Here is a 14,728-nt window from a genome sequence, read left to right on the forward strand (position 1 = left end):
ACAATATCTGTTAAAATTAAATATTTAAAAAGTGTATATAAATAAAATACATAAATTATTAAAATTATTTTAAATAAATAAATAATTTAATGTATTTAATAAATGATTAAATATTCAAAATAAAACTAAAAATTATACAATTCTACATTAATTATACATTAAATACACAAATAGTAACACATGTACATACAACTAACACATTAAAATCCATCTGAAACAAATCCTGATTCTCCACTGAAAAATATTTCTGGTCGTAAGCAGTAAACGGTGGCTTTTTGACTGATTCTGCAGCATACAACTGTTAAATAACCAAGACGTCTGACACTAGCTTGACCTGTCCCAAGCAACTAATTAATCCTTGCCTAAAAGAGGCAAGCCGAGGTCACTCATTATGCTTGTGAATCCAGATTCCAGTCGAAAAACAATGGAGCAAACCAGCATGTGAACAACTTCCAGCTTGGCACAGCATCTTGCCCAAAAGTTTAATCAAGTTCGTCTAAGTGTAAACACTGCAAATGAATACCCTCGGTCGAGAGGCATTTCGGTTAAACAGTTTGCAAACACGAGCTCTTGGAGTGTGACGTAGCGTGTCAGAACAGGCCTGGCGCTGAGGCGGCGGCGGAGCACAGGCCTGGCCAGCAATTACCAAAACGAAAGTTCACAGCGAGGGTCACGCCTATTTGAAAGTGTCATCCAGGCACGGACGTTTCGCCCATTAGCCACTGCTGACATTTTCACCCGCTCACATACTCCAACAAAGGCCTCTCAATCGCTCTCTTGGCCCATTTGTGCTCTAGCGCTTGATCCTTGCTTCGTTTGTGACCCCGTGTCAAAATGTGAACGGCCGAGCAAGAAGTGCACGCAAAGTTCATTGAGAGTACAGCAGGCCTGGCCGCTGTAAAGTGCACTCAATAGTCATTTGGAACGGAACCTCATGTACCTTTTGGCATCTGCAGACATTTACAAGAATAAGCTTGTCAAAATGCTCAAATCATACACACACTGTTGAGTGTTTCCTTCTAAAAGTCATGCATCTTTAAGCATCTTAAAGTAGCAGTAACTTTTTAGCATTCAGTTAAGAAATGTTTTTTGCTTAAATGGGAAAAACAGGATAAGAAAATATAAACTATGGTTTATTATTAAACTATAGTTAAAATAAATAATAATATGCTTGTACAGTATGCTAACAGTAGTTTAAGCAAGAGTATTTATTATTTTTTATTTTTTTATATTTTCTAAATATTAAAAGTATACTTAATTTCTGAAAATGATAGTAGTGCTTAATATTTCTGTATAAGCGCACCTTGCTGATTTGGACAGCATAAAATATATTGTACATAAAGGCACTGGGTAAAATAACACATTAAAATAAATCTATTTAAAAAAAATACCTTTTGTAAGGTGTGTTATGAAAATGTCTTATAAATTATATTTAAATAGAAAAATAAAAATGTATATATAATTACAAATACATACAGAAAAAAATAAAAAATGAATAAATAATTAAAGAAATGTATATAAATTAAAATAAAAACAATACATGAAAATACATAAAAAAATAATCAATAAAATAATATGTTTAATAAGAATTTTTTTTTAATACCTACGTGAAAGGTGTTATAAAAAACGTGTTATGAATTATAGTTGAATAGAAAAATAAGAATTAATGCATAATTACAAATACATACTGTAAAAAATAAATAAAAACAAATGAATAAATTATTAAATAAGTGTATATAAATAAAAATAAAAACACAAATACATGAAAATACATAAAAATAATGAATAAAATAATAAATGTTTAATTAGAATAATCTTTTTTAATGTACTTAAAAAAATAAATAAAAACTAATTAATAAACAAATAAAGAAGTGTATATAAATGAAAATAAAAACAAATAAAAATAATGAATAAAATAATACATGTTTAATTAGAATAATATTTTTTAAGTACCTTCCACTATGTGAAAGGTGTGTTATGAAAATGTGCTATGAATTATATTTAAATAGAAAAATACAAATACTGTATATAATTACTAATACATACAGAAAAAATAAAAATAAATAAAAACAAATGAATATGCAATTAAGTAAGTGTATATAAATGAAAATAAAAACTCAAATAAATAAATGAAACTACATAAAAATAATAAATAAAATAATAAATGTTTAATTAGAATAATCTTTTTTTTAATACCTGTGTGAAAGGTGTGTTATGAAAATGTGTTATGAATTATATTTAAATAGAAAAATAAAAAATATATAATTACAAAGACATACAGAAAAAAATAAAATAAAAACAAATTAATAAACAATTAAAGAAGTGTATATAATTGAAAATAAAAACAAATAAAAATAATGAATAAAATAATGTTTAATTAGAATAAGATTTTTTAAGTACCTGCCACTATGTGAAAGATGTGTTATGAAAATGTGTTATGAATTATATTTAAATAAAAAAAAATAAAAATATATAATTACAAATACATTCAGAAAAAATAAAAACAAATGTATTAAATAAAGAAATATATTAAAAATTAATATGAAAAATAAAAAAAAATATTATTAAGAATAAAAAGAAATATAACATACTTTTTTTCATAATAATTATTAATTAATACCTAATAATTACTAATTACATTATTTTTGTTATAATTACTGTACATTAACATTAATCAGCATTAAATTCCATGCAAAATAATAATAATAATAACTAAAATAAAATAGCTGAAATAAAATGATCTTGTTTTAGAAATATCAACTATTTTTGTTTGTTTTTCTTTTCTTTTTTTTTTTGGTAGTATGAGATCCTGCATTGAAGTTAATAGAGGACAACATGAAATGTTTCTTTAACAAATGAAAATATACTAAATCAAAAACTCATGTATCTGCATTGCATCACACCATCAATGCATTACGTCACAACTCAAACATCTGCATTGCATCACAGAACATTACAAATACCACCATTAAAGTGACTAACACAGTTCTGCATTAGTAATCAGTTGTGTGCGTATATAAAAGTATCCAGCAATAGTGTAAAGCAAATGATACAAATATAAGTATGGTGCTATTTGCAGTCACAAACTAGTTACATATTCTGCACATTTTGGTGGTAAATATTGGCTAAAACATTTTTGTTACCTCCTGTGGTTTCTGAGTCATAGCACGTTGACAAACACGTTCAAATGAATTTTCAAAGTAAAAACCTCCACCACCACCAGCTCTAATAGGTATATCCTGAGGAAGCAAAGTTTCCTTCACTTCTGCTCTCAAGAGCACTCTATTCTGAAAAGCCAATCTTGTGGTTATACTTATCAAACTAGGTAGATATGAGGACGGCACTTCTCGTAAGTGGTAGGAACATTCCCAGACATCTATGTTAAAGAAAGCTGGGCATGCTGCCATTAATGCCCTGCATTAGCAAGGGCAGAGGAACAAGGAACGGTAATAAAGACAGGAGTAAATTTAACATGAGTCCATGTGTCCATCTTACACCATCTGCCATTCAATAAAAAGTAGAATCAAACTTTTACAATTACAAAACTTTATCACATACTTGTTTCTCTGAAAAAACAAACCTATAGTCAATTTTTCTACTTTGAAATGCGCGTTCCATGTTGGAATGTCTGTTTTTGTTTTGGTCTGTATGATTCCGCCCACTGCCAGCTTAGCCAATAGTATTTCAACACCGGGGTTGCCAGATAGTGGAAAACAAATGCACTACACACATGACAGCCAGCAAACTAACTGGATCAGGGCTCTACAGTGCATTTGCGACTGAAAACTACTGTGTGTGACTATGAAAAAATATTTAGGAGCACCATGTGTGAGTGAACTGATCAGCATATTTGTGTTTGCGCTGAGGGGAGCTTCAACATTGTTTTTACAACGTTGAATAATAGACATATCTCACCAATCCTTCCATAAACAAAGTGTAGAGAGAGTGTAAATAAGAGACTCATTGTGCAGTGTAGAGAGTTTTGTTGATTATAATGGAACTTTGTGTGAATGCGATGAACTGAGATGAGTGACAGCTTTTAATGATTTTTAAGGGAGTTTGTAAATGAGATATTGATTTAATACAACAGTTAAATGAACAAGAAGTTAGTATTAAGTGATATACATTGTCTGAATGAACAAGCGTTTTTAAAGGAATCTAGTGAGCCAATGATTCAACTTCCCCATTCCTAAAGAGAGTCACTTGCTTTATTCCTGAATGAATCAGAAGTTCGAACGAATCAAATGAATGATTCAATAATTAAATCACTGACTTGCTGCCACCTACTGGCAGTTTTAACTTCATTTTTAAAGAAGTCCACTTCCAGAATAACAATTTACAAATAATTTACTCACCCCCTTGCCATCCAAGATGTTCATGTCTTTCTGTTTTAGTCATTAAGAAATTTGGTTTTTAAGAAAAACACTTCAGGATTTTTCTGCATATAATGGACTTCATTGGTGACCTGATTATGAACTTCCAAAATGTAGTTCAACTGCAGCTTCAAAGGGCTCTAAACGATCCCAGCCGAGGAAGAAGGGTCACATCTAGCGAAACGATCTGCCATTTTTTTGGAAAATAAAATTTTTATTACTTTTTAAGCACAAAAGCTTGTGTAGCACAGGCTCTGGGATGCGCGTCAACAACGCTACAAATCATGTCTAAGTTCATCGTCTGTGTACTCCGGCTCAAAAAGGTAGAGTATGTCGAAAAGCTCCATCTCATTTTCTCCTACAACTTCAGAATCGTCCGACATTGTTGTACCTTTTTGTTTGTAAACAGCGTTTGACTTACTTGCACTTGCACTTAGTCTTGCGCGTTCGCTTCGCAAACACTGGGTCTGTAGTTCCGCTTACGTTCGGCGTGACCTTTCGACATGATTCAATAGTACATAGTGTCGTGGACGCCTGTGCTACACGAGCTTTTGTGCTTAAAAAGTAAACAATTTTTTTTTTCAAATCACTAGATAAGACCCTTCTTCCTCGGCTGGGATCGTTTAGAGTCATTTGAAGCTGCATTTAAAACTACATTTTGGAAGTTCAAAATTGGGGGCATAATTGAAGTCCATTATATGGAGAAAAATCCTGAAATGCTTTCCTCCAAAAACATAATTTCTTAATGACTGAAGACAGAAAGACATTAACATTTTGGATGACAAGGGGGTGAGTAAATGTTTTGTAAATTGTTGTTCTGAAAGTGGACTTCTCCTTTAAAGTATCTTTTTACTTATTTAAATAATTTACTATTTCTGTGCCATATCTGTAGTACAACTTAATTTTGTTAATACTGATTTTATTTGATTGGTAACTTATTTTTATTCTACTGGTTCTTTTTCTGTTGTTTTAATTAGAAATTTTAGAAACTTAAATTTGACATAAAAGATGACATACTTTTAATAAAGTTAGAAAAATGTCATTACAAAGGTAAAATCAAAATTCCAAGGGTAAATCACTTTAAGGTGTCAAATATCACCTTGTAATGGGAAGGCTAATTTTTTTACCAGATTGTTTGATTATTGATTAGAAGGTGCTTCTGAAATTTTGACTCTGCTCCTAAATTTTTAAAGTCAGGAGCACAAGCGCTCCTAAAGAAAAAAGTAAGCATGGAGCCCTGTGGGTCAGAGATTGCATATATTTACTGACCTAAAGAGCCTCAGCATCCATCTAAAGCATCGTCTTCCGTTGTCAATAGCACTTATTTTTGTTCCGTGTCACCAATCTGGCAACCGCATAAGCGTTGAGTTTGAAGAGGAGGGGGTGGGAGAAACAACTCTCCCCAATATTTTGAATATGGACCGCAGTATGCATTTCAAGCACTAGCTGTCAATATTACATACTGCACCTATAAAAAGATATTAAAAATCCAAATGCTATACACCCTTTGGTTTGACCATTTGATGTAAACTTGATGTTTAATAGTTTTAGCATGAAATATAGGCCAGCAGCTGTAAAGGAAACAGATGAGCTCTCTCACTGGCAGGACTCAAGGCCCTTGACTCTCACTGGTCTCTTGTAAAACTGTTGAGATGGCAGAACCGTGTGCGAGTGTGTTTGGGCTAGCTCTGTTCCAGAACTCTCTGACACGTCCGCTGCAGTGGCCCATGATATTTGCTGATGTTACACACTCGCACACGTCTCCAAACTCAACTCTTGAAGGGTGACGGTGACCCTACTGGGCAGTCTGACAAGGCAGGACAGGTTAAAAACTATTTTCACAAAGTGAAACATCAATACTGAGGTTCTAACTCATGAGTTTAACCACAATGTGGATAAATTAAGTCTTTATACAGCACTCTATACAAGTTGTTTTACAGCAGTTTCACAGTAATAAACAAAAAAGAAATAGGCAAAAAAAGGCAAAAGTATATAGATAATAGTCTCATTATTCAGCTTAAGTCAGTTCAGTGTTGTTTCAGTTTAGTTCAGAAAAACATTATGGACGCACAGATATGAAAATAAATAAGTCGATTTTTCTTTTCATTTTATGGCCAATAACCGATAAATGGCCGATACTAAAATTCTAAACGATTTTTTCCCCAATTATATTAAAAATACGAAATCAATCATTTTAAGCTGTACAAGTAAATTGAGCATCAAAAATGATTAGAAATCAGAAAAATTGATATTCAGTTTGACATCTGCCCATATTTCTTTTAATTTTATGGCTGGTAACCGATAAATGGCCACTATTAAATTTCTCTAAAATTTTGTCCAAATAATTTAAAAATAAAACCTAAACTCATAGTTTCAAATGCAGATATTTGAAGCCAATATTTCTTTTTATTTTAGAGCTGATAACCGATAAATGGCTGATATTATGATTGTCTAATATTTTGTCCAATTAAAAAATAAAACCTAAAATCAATAGTTTCAAATGTTGATATTTGAAGCCGATATTTCTTTTCATTTTAGGGCTGATAACCAATAACCGATATTAAAATCCTACAACTAAATTAAATATAAAATCTAAAACAAACCATTTCAAAGGCTAGAAATTAAATTAAACATCAAAAAATTATAAATGTGCAATATGAAAACTTTACATTTAACAGTGTAAATAAATGATTAGTTTATATTATGAGTTTATATGAAAAATCAATATTCACTTTGAGATTTTCTAAACATGACATTTAACAGTGTAAATAAACTATCAGTAAAAAAACTTATTTAACACTAAAATGAGTGTTAGATGGCAACAAATTTAACCTACAGTAAATGGAAAATAGGGCAAATTACCTTGCACAATTAAATAAACCCAATTATAATTGCACAGTTATATACCCAATATCAACTGATCATAATACATAAAAAGTAATATTGGATATAATACTGATATTTTGTGCATCCTTAAAAAGTACCAGTTTCCTCTTGCACAGTATCGATGGCATATCAGCTTCCGCAAAGCACCGAGAACAACCTCACATCACAAGCTGATGCATTAAATCTCAGAACATGAAATCTGAGAAAAGATCTTGAAGATATATTTTCATGATGATGATGATGATGATTGCTGAGGAGAAGATCTGGAGGAGTTATCCGGCTGATAAGAATATGCAGGCACTGTCTTAGTGAGGACAAGTTGTCAACAGAGCCGACGGGAAATGACAAGCAGAAGTCATCACCCTACAGCTATTAAAAAAGCACTTAGATCCAGATAAGGGAAATGAGCTCTTAGGAGGCAAACAGAAGCCGTGTTGAGTGGACAGCATGTTCAGGGAGCGGCACGGCTCATCATTAGCTGCAGCCAAGGCCATTTTAAGGCCATCAGTAGTCTAAGACAGAGATTGTCAAACTTTCTGATGCCAAGAACCCCTAAACATGGCCATTACCTTTCTAAAATATAAAAAGAAGTCATATATTTTCATGCATAAAAACAGCAAAGACAGCATACATTTTAAATAAAATGCACTTAAAGAAATAGCTCATTTTCAATGACATTGAATATTCTGTCATCATTCTACATCATTTACACTGAGTTTCTCTGTTTCTTTGTTTCTTTTGTTGTGCTCAGAAGAAGATATTTTGAACAACTTTGGTAGCCGAACAGTTGACATTGACGTAGCCATTGATGTCCAGAGTATGGAAAAAAATACTATGAAAATCAGTGGCTACTGCCAGCTGTTAAACAGTTACCGTCAGCTTTTCATATATATATATATATATATATATATAATATATATATATATATATATATATATATATATATATATATATATATATATATATATATATATATATATATATATATATATATATTGTGCTTAACAGAAGAAACTCATGAAGTGGAGGATAAGTAAATAATGACAGAATTTTCTTTTTAGAGCTCAAACAAAAACAAATATTAATAAAAATATACTAATCCGACACATTAACTTTGAGAACTCAAATACATATATCTTATAATAATAATAACAATAATAATATCTTCATATCTTAACATTTACAACACAATTTAAATATTAAGATAATATCTAAATAATAATGGCATAAGTTAATATCTTAATAATATGAGCTATATTTAATAGCTCAAATATTAATAATAATTATAACAACATCAACTTAACATCAGCAACAATGTAGGGGACCTCTTGGGATGCACAATTATTTTAATTAATAAACCGATATTTCTTTACATTTTATGGCTGACCCTAACCCTAACCCTAACCCTAACCGATAAATGGGCAATTTTAAAATTCTCTAATATTTTGTCCAAATAATTAAAAAAATATATCCTAAAATCAATCATTTTGAATGCAGACATTTGAAGCCAATATTTTTTTTAATAAAAAATGTAAAATATTAAAATTCTACCATTTAATAAAAAAAAAAAATTAAATCTAAAATAAACAATTTCAAAGGCTAGAAGTGAATTTAGCCATCAAAAAAAATTATAATGTGCAATATATAAATTAAAAAAGATATTAAGATATTAAAATAAATGGACAGATTTGCCGATATTTCTTTTTAATTTTATTGCCGTTAACTGATAAATGGCCGATATTAAAATTATCTAATATTTTGTCCAATTAATTTAAAAATAAAACCTAAAATCAACAGTTTTAAATGTAGATATTTGAAGCGGATATGTGTTTTCATTTTAGGGCTGATCACCAATAAATGGCTGATATTAATATTCTACAATTTAAAAAAAAAAAAATATATATATATATATATATATATATATATATATAAAATACACTATTTCAAAGGCTAGAATGAATTAGGCTAGAATTAATGTACAATATGAAAAATCAATACACAACTTGAGACTTGAGTCAACACTTCAACATAAAGTTTAATATAAGATACATTTAAAAAGGTAAATATAAATATCTTAAGTTACAGTTACAGTTGCCAAAATGTATAAAAAAAAAAAGTAAATGAACAAGTAAAAATTATTGTCTTGTTTTAAGAAAAAAAGAAGTCAAAATTAAGTGAGTTTTTGCTTAGTGCAACCAAAATAATCTGCCAATGGAGTAGAAAACAAGATTATTTTGCGTACTCCATTGGCATGTTATTTCGCTTGTTTCAAGCTAAAACTCACTTAATTTTTCTGAAAACAAGACAATAATTTTTACTTATCTAGAAAATCCTTCTTGATTTACAAATTTTTAGATATTTTGGCTGGAAACAAGACGAAAAATAAAAGTAAGAAAAGCATTTTTTACGGTATAAAAACACTGAACAAATATACAACTGGTGGCCGGTGAAATGAGTCAGAACGGAATGCAACATGTTCCCCTAAAGCAACCTTGGGTTGGGCACATTTCTCAAGGTTTTGTACCATACGCATTAGTCAACTTTTGATTACCAGACCTGATCATTAAAACATTATCCAAGAAACACAGAAAAGCACAGACCTGTGCACCCTTCTGTCCTTTACTGCTGCATCCCAGCTCTTATTAGCAGGTATTAGGTCACAAATTGCAACCTCCGGGCTGATTAGTGTAATTGTGTTTAAAGCTCAAGCTCAATTCCTTCCAGATTTCTCTACCCTCGGCTTTCTAATCCTGTAAACTCCCCAGCGAAAACTGACGTCTCAACATGAATGTGAGAAGCACTTCAATGTAACCTGGAGGCGATTCATATGGCGTACAAATGAAAAGAGCATCGGCAATGCTTTGTGCGACGTCTCAAACTCATTTTCTGCAAAAAGTGTCCTATTTCTGATCAAATTAGAGCAACTTGTGTTTCTAGTGAGGCGTAACAGACAGTCATTTACTAACTGCCCCGAGGCCGTCAACAGCAAATAAGTGTTTGCGATGAATTTTGAGGCAGATTTTCTAAGAACAAACACTTTGTGCATGACATGTAAGAGAATGAGTCACAGCAAAAGAGTCACGGTTGCCGCAAGCCCGCTCTGCGCATAAATGTCAGCTCTGTGACCTTCCCGCCTGCTCGAACAAGTTTAGAAAAGCACAGCCTCGCAGCATTGCAGGAGAAACGCATGAATGAAACAAAAGAGCTTGCACTGAGTCACATACTTACACCATACATTCAAGTGTCAAAACCACTGCTGGTGAATGTTACTAGTAAAAGCAGCATTGCTTATTATAAGAAGGAAATAATTGAGTTGCACTGTTACTTTGTGTTGAAAGTAACACGTCATGTTATTTTTCCACTACTTTTTGAATGTATGATATTCACAAGAAAAATGTAAAACATCACAAATTTGAATGTTGCATTTCTGACAAAAAGTTGATAAATATCTTTTTTTAATTATCTTGTAAAATCAAGAGAAAACTTCAAAACAATAAAAATTGTCACAATAAAAACCAAAGGCAACATTTATGGCAAAGGCATGCAAGTGTTATTTTTGTCTGCTACGTACTAAAAAATATTGGAAAGTAACACACATTTAAATGTTAAATAACCATATGTAAACTTAACAACTAATATGTTTTTATGTATTACACGTAAAAAAAAAAAAAAAAAAGTTACATATTTGTTACTTATTTAAAAATGTGCTGTACTGTATATTGTACTAATTTAATGAGCAACGTATTGTTTTGTCAAAAAAAAAAAAAAAAAACAACATAAAAGGACATAAAAGGTTACTTATTTTAATAAAATAATAGTTTGTAAATTTTTCCATGAACAAAAAGTCTAATTATGTGAAAAAAAATTATGATGAAAAAAGCAACTGAGATTGTGTAAATTTAATGAGCAAAGTATCACCTGTTGCATGAAAAAAATCTGATTATGTGAAAAAATAATTACTTAAAATGTTACTGGAAAAAACTGAAAAACATTTAAATTTAACTTATAAGTGTAAATTTTAATTAGTAGCATTTTATTAGTAACATTTTTATTAGTATTATTAACAGTTTTTGAGTGAAAAGTAACTGACTCTGTGAAAAGTTAACTATTACTAAAATAATCTGATTACATAACATTTACTTATTTGAAAAAGTAACTTGTATTACATAAATTTTATAAGAAATATGTATATAAACAGATAAAACAAAATATATATAAAACAATAAAATAATATATAAAATAATAAAATAAATCACTATCACTTTCTTAGAGGGAAAATAAACTGCTAAATAAAATAAAATAAAATAATTTTAAAAAGTAATTTAATTTAATAATAATAACAAAAAAAAAAATTAATTTAAAAAAACTAATAGTGTTTAAATTTTATGAGCAAACTATCACCTGTTGCATGAAAAATCTGATTATTTGAAAAAATAATTACATAAAATGTTATTTTATTAGATATTGTGTAAGCTTAATTAGCAATGCAATACTTTTTGAGTAAAAATCTGATTTTGTGAAAAATAAAATAAAATAATGTGAAAAATCAGTATAATTATTTGAAAAAAAAAAAGGAAACTCTGGACTAATTATTTGAAAATGAAATTTCAAAAAAAATCTGATTACGTAAAATTTTACTTATTTGAAAATGTAATTTGCCTCATGGGTAAATGAAATAATTATCAATACTCGTTGAAAGAAAAAATCTGATTATGTGAAAAAAAATAATTACATAAAATGATATTTGCAAAAATTGCAAAATCTAATATTGTTTTAATTTAATAAGCAACATATTTCTGTTTGAGTGAAAATCTGATTATGTAAAAAATCTGTATAATTATTTAACTAAAATTTACTTATTTGAAAAAAACTTGTATTATGCAAATGTAATAAGTATCATTACTTGTATTGCTGCGTAAAAATGGTTAAATAAATGTTTCACAGTTACTGATATCGTGCAACTGAGCAACATATTTGTTGCATGAAAAATCTGATTACATAATACACTATTTATTTGAAAGAGTAACAGCTGCTGTGTAAATGTAATGAGCAACGTATCACTTGTTGCATGAAAATCTGATTACATACAGTGACACAATACTTATTTTAAAAAGTAACTGATATTAGATTAGATACTTGATCTAATATGCAGTACTTCTTTGAACAAACTAACTACACAAGTCACATGTCGCTGTCCTCATCAAGAACAGCAGTTCAATAAAACAACTTGATAAAACACTGATCACCACTATCGGGAAAATCACGACACACACAGAAGAAGAGCAAGCGTCTGTGCAGCATTCATGCCACTGCCACTGGACATTCAGCAGACTTGACTGTCCTAAAACAACATCACACTTCCTGCAGCTGCCAACAGCCAAGGTTCCAGATGTCCGACGGTTAGGTGAGACGTGTGAAAACAGACTCGAGCCTGTCCTGAGAGGGAAAGCGAGCGTCAAACAGTTCTGGTTAAGGCCCGGGCCACCCTCCTTCTCCGTATCCTCGCTGCAGGAATGCGCTCGGCCAGCCAGAGCAAACTGAGGTTTATCTACAGCGGGACGACTGGAATCGACTCGCAAACGAGCCTTACCGCAAACTCAATCATCCGAACTAAACAAAGAACATTTCACAGCTTGAAGTTCAGACCGTCGGATCCTCTTTCCCGAAGTTCCACCGCCTGTATCCTCCCGCTGCTTTCCCAGGTTAACAACTCGCATGGGAAATATAACCGTGAAAGGACGTCAAAGAGGTTGTGCCACTCGCGGATAATGAAAACAATCAGCTGTGGGAACACAGATCACATCCAACCAAACTGTGGGTTGCAACAGCGCAATCAGGGTCCAATATTAACACTCACCGAGCAGCAAATGTGAGTAGATGACAACTGGTACAATTTATCAACAGCTGAATTATAAATAAGAATCTTAGATTATGTGCATGCAAAAACTTCTGCTGATGGAATAAAAGTAAATTAAAAGCAATTAAAATCAAACACAAAAACAGTCTATTAAAGAAAAATGAACAACTATTCCTGGTGGAAAAGTTTCACTAGGTTGTATTAAGTTATTTTTTCACCGAACCCCATGTGGCAACACATATGGTGGAATATTTGTAGCATTAATACAAAATAAAGTGTGGAACAAAATCATTTGTTTCACTGACAGGTGCACTTGAATGGCACATTGACTCATGATGTTTGTCACAAATATGCAAAAGCTTTCTTGTAGGGATAAATAAAATAAAATAAAATAAAATAATAAAATAATAAAATAAAGCTGTGTTTCTTTCTTAAAATGTTTCTTACAGGAATAAAAAAAAAATATATAAAAATAAAATAAAATAACATAAAATAAGATTAAATAAAATAAAAAATAAAATAAAAAAAACAGCTAAAGCTATGACATAAATAAATAAATTAATTGTTTAAAACCCAGCTAAACAGTCTATTTCCTATATAGTTAAAATAAAATAAAATAAAAGAAAAGAAAAAAGAAAAACAGCCAAACAACCTGTTTCCTATAGGGATAATAATATAAAATAATATAAAATATAAAAATATACAAAAAATTATTATATATATATATATATATATATAATATAAAATAATAAAATAAAAAGCCACTTTCTTATAGGGAAAATAAAATAAAATGTATGGTATAAAATGACATTAAAAAAGCCTGTACAGAATTTCTCAGCTGATTTTTTTTTTTAAATAAATAAAAATAAAAAAGTAAAATAGAATATATATAAAATAATATATAATAAAATTAATAATAAAAAAAAAAACAGAGCTATCACTTTCTTATTGGAAAAATAAAAAAAATTACAAATAAAATAAAATAAAATAAAATAAAATAAAATAAAATAATGAAAACAGCTGAACAACCTGTTTTTATAGGGATAAAACAGAAAATACATAAAAATGAAATCAAATAAAATATACAAAACTAAACTAAACTAAACTAAAATAAAATAGAACAACACAAAATAAAATAAAAAATAAAATAAAATAAAATAAAAAAAATAATAATAAAATAAAATAAATAAAATAAAATGAAAACAGCTGAACAACATAGGGATAAAATAGAAAATACACAAAAATAAAATCAAACAAAATAAAATCAAACAAAATCAAACAAAATAAAATAATAAAATAAAATAATAAATGCTTATGAGGAATTTTTTGCCTGTAAATTTTCTCAGATCATCTGCAATTTGGCAGGTGCAGCAAAAAGTTCATTTAGGACTCTGAGTGCAATGAATGTTCAATCATCCGCATGCAGACCTAGAGGTCATGAAGGTTGCTGTACAGTAGGACTCTTTGATTGAAGTTGCAGGCGCTGCATTCACCTTGTATCCGCAGTTACGACTGTGATGTACTCCGCAGCACCTCCCCCTCCCCCGTCTCCCTGGCCTGCACTGTAATTACGCAGGTCTCACCGGGGCTCTGTGTGTGCTAAAGGCCCAGG

The 14,728-nt window shown here is 30.1% G+C and overlaps 1 protein-coding gene across 3 annotated transcripts in view; it reads right to left on the reverse strand.

Moving 5' to 3' along the window:
• Window positions 1–14,728, reverse strand: part of hdac4 (histone deacetylase 4) — a 296,174-nt gene that overhangs the window by 100,960 nt on the left and 180,486 nt on the right. The window lies entirely within an intron of this gene.

The sequence above is a fragment of the Labeo rohita genome, chromosome 9, assembly GCF_022985175.1.
Source record: "Labeo rohita strain BAU-BD-2019 chromosome 9, IGBB_LRoh.1.0, whole genome shotgun sequence".
Classification (NCBI taxonomy): Eukaryota; Metazoa; Chordata; class Actinopteri; order Cypriniformes; family Cyprinidae; genus Labeo; species Labeo rohita.